Source organism: Podarcis liolepis, assembly GCF_965112155.1.
Source record: "Podarcis liolepis genome assembly, chromosome: 7".
Lineage (NCBI taxonomy): Eukaryota > Metazoa > Chordata > Lepidosauria > Squamata > Lacertidae > Podarcis > Podarcis liolepis.
In genome coordinates this window covers 43,856,154-43,868,770 of record NC_139561.1, presented here as the reverse complement: position 1 = coordinate 43,868,770, position 12,617 = coordinate 43,856,154, and the positions used below count along the sequence as shown (strand labels likewise).

Below are 12,617 nucleotides of genomic sequence, written 5' to 3'. Positions count from 1 at the left end.
CCTGGGTCTGCTTTTGCACAAAATATGATCCTGCCCACTTTTCCCCGGCCCTGGACTTGTAAAAACTCTAGAGCTGGTTCCCCTAAACCCACCCATGGCCCCACATTTGCCAGCCCCATTTTTGGCATGTATCCCCCTCCCCTGCACCTTGAACTCATCCCTGTTAACCTCCAGTGTCCTTTTCTGGGATGCTGCTGAAAGGCATCACTGCCTGGTGTTCAGAGTCAGAGTTTGGGGGTTAGGGCTGGATGGCACAGAGCCTGACACTCCATGCTTGTTTTGGACACTGGACTGAGATTCAGCTCATCGTAGGCAGGGCTGGTGATTTGAGGGACCACGTAGGAACCATCAAGTTTGCACAACGGACTTGGCAGGGGCTGCAGCATTCATGGCTAAGCAGGAGATATTGCCCAGCTGAGCCGGCCGTGCAGTATTAATTTTTGGCAGAAGGGGAAAGAGAATTCGACAAACTGCAGAGCTGGAATAGTGTGTGTGCGTGTGTGAGAGAGTTGCATATAGTGTGCCCTCTTCTCACGCCAGATGATGGTCTGGATATTGTACATAAAAACAGCACAGCAGGGGAAAATAACATTTTTTAAGGGGGAAAAGGGGGGAAATGCTCTAAAAGGAAAGCATTGCTGGATCACGTCAAAGCACCTGGAAAACAGCCTTCAGGTAGTTCTTAACTCTTAAAACGGAACGAGATTGAGATCTGGAGGAGGAATAGTCTCCAGACTGGGGAGTCTGCTGTAGCAGTGATCACTCACTGACTGATAGCATAATAGCACATACACTCCAAAGCCCAGGCTTTCTAAGAGAGGGGCAAGGAGAGCAGAGCAGGCCGTAGAGGTGGGTTTGCCCTGTGCCAGGCTAATACTATGTTCCTTCCTTCATAAGAGCTACCTTGTTGAATTGAGTTTCCTTCCTTGGCCTGCTAGAAGCCCCCCAAGACCCCACTGACGAAGGCAGCAGCCCTTTCCTGATGCTACCTGCTGGCAAATTGTATTCAGAGATATACTGTTTCTGAACATGGAGGTTCTATTTTGCCATCACAGCTTTCCTCCTCCATGCATTTGCCTGATCCCCTTCTAAAGCCACCTCTAAGAATAGTCAGGGATTCCGGTATGCCAGTGGTGAACTTTTCACCAGCAGTGGACTAAACCAGCGCACCATGCCAACAAGCTATTTATTCATTGGTCACAATCTAATAGACACAACATAAAAGGAAAAAACGGAGTCCAAGGAGGAGGGACAGGAAACGAAGGACTGGAGCAGTGGTTCTCAAAGGGTGTGGTGCACCACATTGTTGTGGCAAGAGAGGATAGCAAGTGTAGCATGAAGATTCAAGGACAATCAATATATTTTGAGAATGATTCATGTTCTTATGTAGTTGCATTGTTTTATACTTTCTGGATGCCTCATGATCATATTATAAAGTAGTTGTGTTCTATGTTATAAATCAGGCACTGCTAGGAGTTGTTTCTTTTTGTTTCCCAAGGTATTTCATATCAATAATAATATAAAAATCAGTGTGGAGCAAGCAATTTTTTATTCTGAAAGTGTGGCCCAGAGAAAAAAGTTTGAGAACTACTGGAATGGAGAAACTGCTGTTTCAGTGGCTGAAGGATGGTGAGCGAATTCTTCTCCATCCGCACCCTATATAAACTGTGGAACTCACTTCCACAACAGACAGTGACACACGCTTGCATGGCTTTAAAAGATTATTCAAGGAAGATAAGGCTATTGATGACTACTAATGGTTGTGTTCTCCCTCCACTGTCAGAGGCACTGTGCTTCTGAATACTAGTTGCTAGGGAAGAGTGTTGCTGTGTTTTTGAGAGTAGGATGTTGGACTAGATGGGTCTTTGGTGTTATCCATCAGGCCTCCTTTCCTCGTGCAAACGCCTGTTGGATGTATCCCCCGCCTAAAATGATCACGCAAAGCGAGAGAAGATAGCAAGGTGTGGGGAGAGGATGGAATCCAGAGCATGACTTCATTTCCAGCTCCATATTGGGCCATGGCCCTCCTGCAAAGAAAACAGTCTTGAATTGCTGGGGATTGTCTTTTTGAGAAGGAGCCAGGGAATCACTGCACAAAGTCCTAGCATTTAGTCCTGCTGATGAGAAGAAAAGATAGCCAAACCAGTTTGTTTATAGCAGGGATGTGGTTGGCCAGTGGCCCTCCAGATGTTGTTTGACTCCAGTTTCCAGCATCCCTGACCACTGACTGCACTGATGGGAGCTGTAATCTAATAGCATCTAGAGGACCACAGGCTGGTTTAGAGCATCAGTACAAGTTGGAATGAAGAACAGTAAAGATGGACAGATCATTCTGTCCTGACCCATGTCAGTTTTGCTTGTGCATGAGTCCATCCCTCGGGGAAGGAGCTCAGCTCAGTGTGGCGGTGGAGCATCCACTGTAGGTCCCTGGTTCAATCTCCAGGTGGGGCTGGGCGAGATCCCTGCTTCAAATCCTGGATAGCCTCTACCAGTCAGTGTAGACAATACTGGTCTAGATGCACTAATAATCTGATCCAGTATAACACAGTTTCCAACATTCTCACATTTCTGTTTCCGTATCACTCTGTGATTAGAAACCAAGTAAAAAAGTTGTGTAACTTTTGATTGATTTTTGTCCTGCAGCATACATCTTTGTGTGCATTTGAATTTAAAATACCCATTTTTATTCATATACCCATTTTGCTATGTTTTAAAGGCAAGAGCAGAGGAGTATGAAAACCAAAGGGTAACTCTTCTGATCTGTCCAGGAATTGTAAATTGGGTCAGTTTGCTTAAGCTTTCAGACCGAACAAAAGCCTTGAATATAGACAAGAACTCCTGTCTCTTGACACCCACTAGGTGTGTTCTGCTTCTCCTCCAAATTCACTGCTCAGCTGATTCTCAGCTGAAACCTCTCAGAAATGTCTAGGCAGAATTTCTCCTGGCTTTGGTCTTTGGGCCACACCATGCCAGAGACTACCAGTGTGAGGCTCCCGCTGTCAGTCAGGTGAAATGAAATGAGATCTAGCCAGCCCAAATGAAACGGCAACCCTGTGGGTTTGCTTTTCTGTTTTTCTCTCAGCTTGGGAATTCTCTCGGTCTGAATGAAGACCTTGGTTCTTCATGAGGAATTCAACAAAGTCCAGCTGGACCTATTGTGAAGGAGTGTGCATGGCTTGTGCTGGTGTCAGTGTTCCCCACCAGCTCTGACTTGATGGGAAGTAAACATGCGTGGGGTAGTTTGAGGCAGCCTCAGCAAAAATATTACGCATGCTCTGTCCTGCCCCCTATCTGCATATAGAGGGGGAAGCACGGCCAGAAGAAGAGGAGGAGGAGGAGGATTAAGCTTCAAACACAGCAGTAGGGAATGACCTAATAAGAAGACCCTGCTGAATGAAGGATGGAGAGACAGAGACAAGAAACTAGGCAACTGTACAAAGGGAAAATGTACACCTGCTGGTTCACCTGCTCTGGCCTCTGTCCCTGACCACTACTCAAAAGGTTGCCGAGAAAGGAATGCATCTCTCAGGCTGAGAAAGGACCCCCACCCTTAGGCTAAATATTGTTCATGTCTCTTTTGAGCACTGACATATCGGAGTCCCAAAATAAAGCCCAGAAAGTATGGGTTTCACCAGCTTGTTTCACCAGGTGCATTGCTGTCATCTGCTCTGACGCCTGTTTGGTGGCAGGGGGTGGGGTAGATTCTGAAGACCTGCTTGAACATCTTCTGCAATCTAGTTTCTTCCAACCCCATGGGCAGAAGGGCTTCAGTCAGGTGCGGAGGCCATTCAGAGGGGCTGGATCTGCAGGGTCCCTGCCTCCGCACTTCCCCATCACCTGGAGCGCAAATTCCTTTCCGCACACTCTGCTCTTTCATGGAGAGGGTGAAGTGGGGGCACTGGAGCCATAAATCCACCAGCGCCCAGGCAGGCTGGCCTCGCATTCCTTTCAGAAACGGTTGTCATTAAGAGCTTTCCTTCCAGCTGTGATGTGCGCGCTGGCCTCGTGTGGGGCTCTGCTTTCCTTCCTCGCAGAGTTCCTCCGCTCTTGGCGTTGTGCTTGCCTAAACGCAGGAGAAATTAGAAGAAGTAGGAGGATGCTAACTGGAGAAGCGGTTAGAAAGAGAAAATCTGAGGACAAGCCATTGGTGGTTGGGGAGTTATTACGCCTTCCGTTTGGAGATCTGATTTTTCTCCGTGCGCTACAACAGCAAGCTGCCTTATATTGTGTTAGCCCATTGTCCCATTGCTGTTTGCACTGACTGGCAGCTGCTGTCCAGGGCTGAGCTTGAATCTGAGGCCTTTTGCAGGAAAAGCAGACTCTTATCACTATCCTTTAACCCAGGAAGCTGCTTTGCCCTGAGACAGACCAGTAGCCCATACAGCTAAGTATTGTTGACACTGGCTGGCAGCACATCTCCAGGGGCCCTGCGTAGTGATGCCAGGGATTGAACCTGGAACCTTCTGCCTGAAAAGCAAGTGCTTTGCCGCTGAGCCACAGCCATTTCCACTGTGGGAGGGGGTTAAAATTACTTACTCCCACTGAAAGGACCTTTGTGGGACCACCCCTACCATTACGCAGAGTAAAGTGGTTGCATCAGATGGAAGGTGCAAACCGGGTGGAGGTGGTGAGTTGCTGAAGGACAGAGAGAGTTGCTGGACGACAGAAAGATACTCTCCCACTCTCCCCTGTACTGAAGTCAGATTAAACACCTTTTGTACCATGGGAGGGAGCATCATCTTCCATTGCCTCAGGAAGCAAAACGCCTTGGGCCAGCAGTGTGTGTGCAGCAGATGCTGTGACTTATTGCTTGTGCATAGTGGCTAACTGCATGGATTGCAGCTTTTGCAAGAAAAGAGTGTCTTTGCCATCACCAGCTGCTGCAGGGAACATCCTGTGATGGCGAGGAGACCAACAAGGACAGGCAGCATCTGCCTGGCAGCTGTTCCATGAATGACAGGCCTGCAAATCCCAGTTGTGTGGTTTTCTAAATCATATTTGCAAAACACATTTCAGACCACTGAGGCAATGTGAGAGGGGAAGGTGAATACATTCTCCTCTTTTTCCAAATGTCTCTACATGTTTTTGAGACTATGCCTTGGTATTGAAACCACAGAGATCATTGCAACCTCTCTCTCTCTCTCTCTCTCTCTGGGTGTGTGTGAAAATGCATAGAAATATATAGAAAAATACTTTCCACAATTTTCCATAGTGGAAACTTCATTTCAAACTTTGTTTGAGGGGTTCTGATTAGTTGATTTGCTAATTGAGTGATTAAAAAGCTGATTAGTGAACTAGGATTTCTTTTAACAAGGCTAATCGCATAAATTTTCGAAGTTTGCACTAACCGCAGGAAATTCAATTCAGCTGGCTTTGGCGCCATCTGCTGGAAATGTGTATCAATTGCAACCCTGTTCTTCCCGCCCGCCCTGCCCCCCTCTGCCCAAATTTTCTGGGTCTTCTTTATTATTACCTTCTTATACCACTTTTTCCTTCAAGGAGCTTAAGGTGGTGAATGTGGCTTCCCCCCTTCTCATTTTATCCTCACAACAACCCTATGAGGGAGATGAGAGCATGAAAGAGGGACTGGTTCTGCAGGAACTGCTTATTCAGTTTAAAATGTTTTTTTAAGTCAACTTTTCTTTTGTAGACTAAATTATAATCATTTTAATTGATTTCCGCCTCCCTTATTTTAAGCTGATAACATTTTGAGCTAAATTTCTGGGTCAGAATAATTAATGGGGTAATGAAACCACAATTGAAATGCTCGTTAATCGTGCTTTATAGAAACAAGTTCTCAAAGAGAGAAACAACGAAAGCTCACTTACAAAATTGGCAAAAATTATAGGAGCATAATTAGGATGGGCGTAGCTTGGGATAGGCGTGGCTCAGTATCGGAGCACCTGCTTGGAGTGCAGAAGGTCTCTGGTTCAATCCTTGGCATCTACAGGTAGAATCACAGAATTGTAGTTGGAAGCAGTGGCGTAGCGTGGGGGGTGCAGGGGGGGCCGGCCGCACCGGGCGCAACATCTGGGGGTTAGGGTTAAGGGGCGCAAATCCACGGGTTAGGGGGCGCAAATTACTTGCCTTGCCCCGGGTGCTGACAACCCACGCTACACCACTGGTTGGAAGGGACCCTGAGGGTCATCTAGTCTAACCCCCTGCAATGCAGGAATGAAGGCAGTGCAGAGAAAGACTCCTATCTGAAATCCTGGGAGTTGCTGCCAGTCAGTGCTGGCAGTACTGACCTAGGTGGGAAGGGCTGTAGTATTGAGGTAGCACATCTGCTTTGTGCTGCAGATCTAGTTGGACACAGCCTACCGATCCAAAGGACTGTTTCATCCTCACAGTGACCCTGTGAGATAGGGTTAGAATGAGGGTGACTGGCCCAAAGCCTACTAGGGCACTTTATGGTGGAGAAGGGACCTTTAAAACAAACAACAACAACAACAACAAAAAACCATTTCTCTTCCTGTATACATAAAAATGTAATGTTGTCGTCATGCTGCTGTTTGTGTGGCTGCTGATTGGCGGCTGTGCCAACTCCAGTGTAATGACAGAACAGCAGGCAGGCAGGTGGCAGGCCGGCCAGGCAAGCTTTTTAACAGATGCAGGAGAGACTCTTTAGAGAGTGGCTTGCCAAACTGCACTCTGAAGCTCCTCCTCCTTTAAATGTGGCTATAGAATGGTTTAATTGGGGGGGGGGGTTGCTTCAGAGAGCAGTTTGACAGACCTGAAGCACCTACCACCCTCCTTTAAAGGGGGTTGGAGGTTGGGGTGAGCTGTAAGAGGATGAAGGGCTTGGGGTGAGCTGTGAAGGGCAGGGTTGGACGAGGGGTGAGGGAAGTGGCCAGGTATAAAGGGAGGAGCGTTTGGCCAGGTGTGGGGAAAGGGGGCTTGGCAGGTAGATGGGGCTGGCCAGCAGAGCAGGAAGGGATGGCATCCCCTAGTTAAATGTGTAATTCATAACACAAAACACACCTGAAGCAAAATAAAAGAAACCACTAGGGGGGAAATGAACCCACATGTTTAGCCATTTCCAACAACGATAACTGAAGAGAATATCGGTATAAAGTATTATTTTATGTCTTATGTGCCAAAGTGGCTTCTAATGGCATCTGGAAAGTATAAAATACAGTGACATAAGCTCAAATAATAGATCCCAGGTGTAGGGACCATGTTATCCTCACAAGAACTCTGTGAGGTAGGTTAACCTGAGAGGGATGGTGACTGCCTCAAAGATACAATGCGGATTTCTTGGCTGAGCAGGGACTTGAACCTCCTTGGTAAAAGAACCAGAGCATATCCTGAGCTGGTCCTGAGCACAGCCCCTCTGGTTCCCTCCCAGCACACTCCTTGCTATTTCCCATCCTTGAACTCCACCTGGAGGTCCCCCCCAACCCCCCCCAAGTCCTGTCCCTTTTATCTCCCTTAAATGATCTCAAATATGTGATATGATAAAGACAAGCGCCCATTCAATTTAACTCACCCTAATGCCAGATTCTACTTTTACCAAAGTAATTAAGATAAATGCAGCTGATAATTTAGGAAGCATTCTTAAATGTACCTTTCCTGGGAGCATCTGAGATATACTTTTACCTTAGAAGATTTATCAGCATACTTAGGTAACAGATAATTCCTTAGCGAATGGCAGCATTTAGAAGCAAAACGAGAGATAAATATTTCTTAAATAAATGTCAAAATAACTCAGTCTTTATTACAGTCCCTCAAAGGAGTTGCAGTCAATCCTGCGCCTCTAGACAATTTCTGTACGATATCGAAACCTGCAGCGGTTGGGTGGTGTCATTCGTACCAAATGTAATTGTTTGCACACAGTTCTTTATGGTTTGGGGTTCTGAAATAAATAAAGGAATTAATTTAATGCTGGCAGAAAGTCTTCAAGCCGAGAGCCCTGAAAAATGATCTGTGCGCTACAAACCCTTTCATAATTGCCCTGAGCCAAATGAATTGATCTAAAGTTCAAGACATACCTAACAAGAGAGATGTGTGTTTGCGATTAAAGAGTGGATGACTGTATCGAGGAGGCAAATTAAGCTGCTACTTAATTTATCGTTGAGTCCCACCGTATGTGACACTTATGTGCATATAGCTTCATTTGCTCACATCTATCTCACCTTCCTCCTCCCCACTGTCAAAAAAGTAGATGTGAAGTTTCTAAACATTAGAAAGAACTTTCTGACAGCAAAAGCTGTTTGGTAGCAGAACAGACTTCCTTAAAAGGTGGAGGACACTCCTTAATTGGAGGTTTTTAGACAGAGTCATCTGCCAGGGATTCTTCAGCTGTGGTTCCAGCACTGCACAAGGTTGGACTAGATGACTGCCACAGACTGGTTGGATGCAGAGGAATAGTTGGGAGAATGAGCTGGGGAACCCCCAAGGGAAGATGGCTCTGAGCCTAGGAATTGGTGGTGGGACAACAATGAGTGGCCAGAGGGAGAAGAGAGAGCAGACTGGGAGGAGAGAAGCTGAAGTGGTAACAGGGCTTAGTGAGTGGGGGGAGTCTGTGGCAGAGAGAAGTCCAAAATCAGAGGCAGAAGCTGAAGTAGGAGAGTGGGGGGAGATGAGTCAGTCTGGTAAAGAGGCACAGCTGCCTCTCCCTCCTGCTGTGAGAAGCTCCTTTCCCTCTGTCTACCAGAACCAGGAGCGGCATTAAGTGCGAGGAGCAAAAACTGGCATACATGCTAAGTCTCAAAAGTCACCCATCCTCTGAAATTCCTTCTGTGAATTTTGTGATGCAGTTCTGCAAACCCTTCTTCCGAAAGAGTGAAGCAAAATACATATAATATTAGGGGAAAGGATGTATAAAAGTGCATATAAGATACAAAAAATGCAAAAAGTGATTGGAAAAGATGTATACACTAGTTAAAATCGCAAACAAAAATGTGTAAATTAGGATAAATGCACACTAAAAAAACCTGACAGATTTTCGTAAAGACTGAATCTGAAATGGACAGCTTTGCCTGTGAAGGACATCCCTCTCTCTGAGCTGGGACAGCCATGGCTGCCCTGATTTCGCTCTAAAGACTTTGGAAGTGGCTCTGGGAATCAATCAGTCTCCGGGTCTCCCTTGCCTGTGCTGAGGACAGATGCTCTGAAATGGCAGCCACTGATGGAGAAAGGGCAGCCAGCACCTCTGCACTGCCCTGTGGAGTGTGTGCTGAGAAGCCAGCTCAGCTGAATCACTCGGAGCCGGCAGCCGAGCACATCTGTACATTAGTCTCCTGGGAGCACCCATTCCCAGCACGTCCAACAGCACAGCCGGAGGAGAACGCGCCTTTCACGTCCAGCTCTGGCAAGGTGCTTGAATGAGCTTGTGATCTGTGGCGGCCATGGCAGCCAAGCCAAACAAAAATTCCTGACATATTTTTCACTTTGCTTGCAGCCAAGAAATTCATATTTCACGGGAAGTTAAGCCGAGACCCAGCAGTAGCTGAGTGACGGAAGTTTTCCAAGGTATGGCGAGTTGACAAGTGGTGGCTGTGGGAGGGGGAGGGGCTGTTTGACTTTTTAAAGCAAATGTTCTGAATTTCTTTTTTAATCCCCCAGCAGACTGGAATAATCCCCTTGCGCCTCTCACCCATATATTTCTCCTTCTAGGGCCCCTCAAAAAATAGAAAACCCCATTCAGGGCCTGTTAAAGGATAGACTGATTTAAAAACACACACACCACCACCAACAACAACAATTGAGTGTATTTGTGGTGGAATAACCATTTCACAAGTGTTTTTTCCCCCCCACAACCATAGCCAAACTTTTGGTTTCAGAAGCTTCAGTTTAACCTGCCTGGATATAATTTAAATCTTGATGAGCCACTCAAATAGTCTTCTGTATACTTGCCATGCACAAAATATAAGGATTTGCTTCATTATTAACCCTCCCTCCCTTCCTCCCCCCCCCCCCGGGGGGGGGGATTGCTTAAAACTAATAAGTTGGTGGAGGAAGTCAAAGAGGCACTCAGAGGCAGCTTTGATTTCAGTGGCTACTTTTCTGCTGCGTGGGATCTGTTTTTTCTCTGCTGAAAAGGCACTGAGCACCTTTTCACCTGGATGGCTGAAGCCTCCTCCCATCTCCCTCCTCAGCATGCTGGCTGCGGGCCCCTACTTGAATCTATGGGGAATGTTTTGGAATCATTCTAAAAGTGCCATTGTTTGAATCAATGGGGAATGCTTTCGGAATAATCCATGGGTGTCAGGTTTATCCACCCAGCTACCAGGCTTCTTTTTCAGCTTCCAGAGTGGCAGGTGTCTTTAAGTCTGGTGCAGTTGTCAGAGTGGGAAAAGGTTCAGAAAAGGGCAATGCGAAATGATCACGGGGATGGCAACTAGGCAACCGGCGGGCAGGGCCCGAGCTCAAGAGCCCTATCCCCTCCTGTGGTTTCCAGCAACTGGTATTCAGCATTACATTACAGCCTCTGGCTGTGGAAGCGGAGCAGAGCCACCATGGCTAGCAGCCGGTCGATAGCCCTCTCTTCCATGAATTTGTCTAATCCTCTTTGAAAGCCTTCCAGTTTGTTGGCCATCACTGCCTCCTGTGGGACTAAGTTTCATTGTTTAGCTATGCGCTGCGTGAAGAAGCACTTTCTTCTGTCTGTTGGGTGTCTTCCAACATTCAGCTTCATTGGGTGTCCCAGAGTTCTAGTGTTATGGGAGAGGGAGAAAACGTTTTCTCTATTCACTTTCTGCATGCCATGCATAATTTTATACAGTTCCATCATGTCGCCTCTCACTCGCCTTTTCTCTAAACTCAAAAGTCCCAAATGCTGCAGCCTTCCTTTGTAGAGGAGTCACTCCATCCCCTTAATAATCTGTGTTGCCCTTTTCCAACTCTACAGCATCCTTTTAGCGGTGAGGCAGCCAGGAGCATGCATTGTCACTCCAATCCTTCCCTAGGTTGCCATCTTCCCCTGTGTTTCTCTTCCACACACCCTCCACGTATCCATTCATGGAATCAACTGCTTGAGTTGGAAGCCAAACATTTATGTCTTCTGGCTGCCTGCAATAATGCAGCCGTCAGCCTAGGCCCCAGCAATGCAAATGTTGCAAGTTTTATTGAATCCCCACGAGAAGGCTTTAAAAAAAAAAAAATCCTTCCAAAAGGCCTTCTTTATGTGGCTGAGTGAACCCAACTGTGATAATGTAACTAGCTCTGGTTTTGTCGGTTGTTTTATCTTGGCAAGGTACCTTTGCAAATTTCAGCAGCAGTAAACAGGCTTGCCCGTCGTGGCTCCAAACGGCATATAAGTGGCACATTGTTGGCTGGCAGAGAGGGAGAGCAATAGGACCCTCTCAGCTACCTCTATCGGGCTGGGATTTATTTTGCTTAGCCAAGTGTGAAACTGTGGAGAGGTGTTTTTTGTTTTTGTTTTTTTAAAAAAAGGCTGTCAAGGTTGCATCAGACTCTGTCCTGGTTGATGGACAGGGCTGATAAAATGGGCAGATCAAAGAGGCAGCGGCCAGTGACCTCAGGCAACCCCTTCTGCAACATTTTGGTTCCCAAGCTGGGAGTAGAAGCAGCAGGAAGGAAAGTGGCCGAGGTTAGATCTCTTGGTGGAGTACTTGTCCATCAGCCCAGTTGCCTAGCTGGAGATTTTGACAGCCCCACATATGTCCCCCCCCCCCAAGCTTCAAAATGAGAGCTGAAAGAAAATCCAAGTTTCCAGAGAATACACTTGGAAATAACCAATCTAAGCTGCTTTGGCACCTTTGTTTTACACTTAAAGTTAATGTCAGCTGAGGAATTAGCACCAAATTACTCCCCCTCAAATGCTGAGCCTGTAGTAAGGGCAAATGAAGCTGTTGACGCCCACTGCAAATGTCCAAAGGAAGTTCTCTTACTGAGTTGGACCATTGCTCTATCTAGGTCAGTACTAGCTACACTGATTGGCAGCAGCTCTCTAGGGTTTCAGGCTGGGGACATTCGCAGTCCCACCTGAAGATGCCATGGACTGAACCTGGAGCCTTCCGCATGAAAGGCAGATGCTGTACCAGTGAGCTACAGCCTTTCCCCATCAATTGTGGTACCCTTGCTAAGAGGAAGCATGAAGTACTTTCCAAATAGCTGTGGGTTCAAGTTGCATATATTTTACCATCATCACAACATGTGACCTCACAGTGCAATTTTGGCTGCAAAATTTAGCATCCTGAGCATCCTTATTTATTTCTTGCTTTAAGGTGCTAGTCCTTAAGATTGCAAAGTTAAGCTGAAAGAGTGTGGGCACTGATGACCAGAAATCTTACTTGGCAATCTCTTTGGCTTCTGAGATTTCACTGTACAGTGCCTACAAATTTTTGAGTGCCTCCTCAAGACCCTGCTTTGTGCTATTTCTGGGCCAATCAGGAGACTAAGCCAGAGACTCTCACAAGATTGATAACAGGAGTCTTTAGCAAAAGAGAATAAATACATTTGAGAGGGGTTACTTATACAGTATCTCAAAAAGCAGGCCTTTTGATGCAGTGGGCAGGACTGCTTCGCTCAGGCAAAAGCCCTCAGCTGGCTGCATGATGTAAATGCACGTGCCTGTGGTCAAATCCATGCCATCCATTCCATGCACTCATATGTCACTTATGCCCGAAATTATTCTGGGAACCATAGCTTGT

At 46.7% G+C, this 12,617-nt stretch overlaps 1 protein-coding gene across 9 annotated transcripts in view; it reads left to right on the top strand.

Moving 5' to 3' along the window:
- ZNF469 (zinc finger protein 469) overlaps positions 1-12,617 on the top strand; it is a 276,095-nt gene that overhangs the window by 247,086 nt on the left and 16,392 nt on the right. For 7 of the 9 annotated variants that reach the window (XM_083513406.1, XM_083513404.1, XM_083513408.1 and 4 more), the window contains one exon: positions 9,404-9,474. The exons of 1 other annotated variant lie outside the window; for it this stretch is intronic. The gene's annotated coding sequence lies outside the window, so the exon portion shown is untranslated. Of the gene's footprint in view, positions 1-9,279; positions 9,319-9,403; positions 9,475-12,617 lie in introns of those variants that run through there. One more of the 9 variants, XM_083513412.1, reaches the window with a different exon arrangement.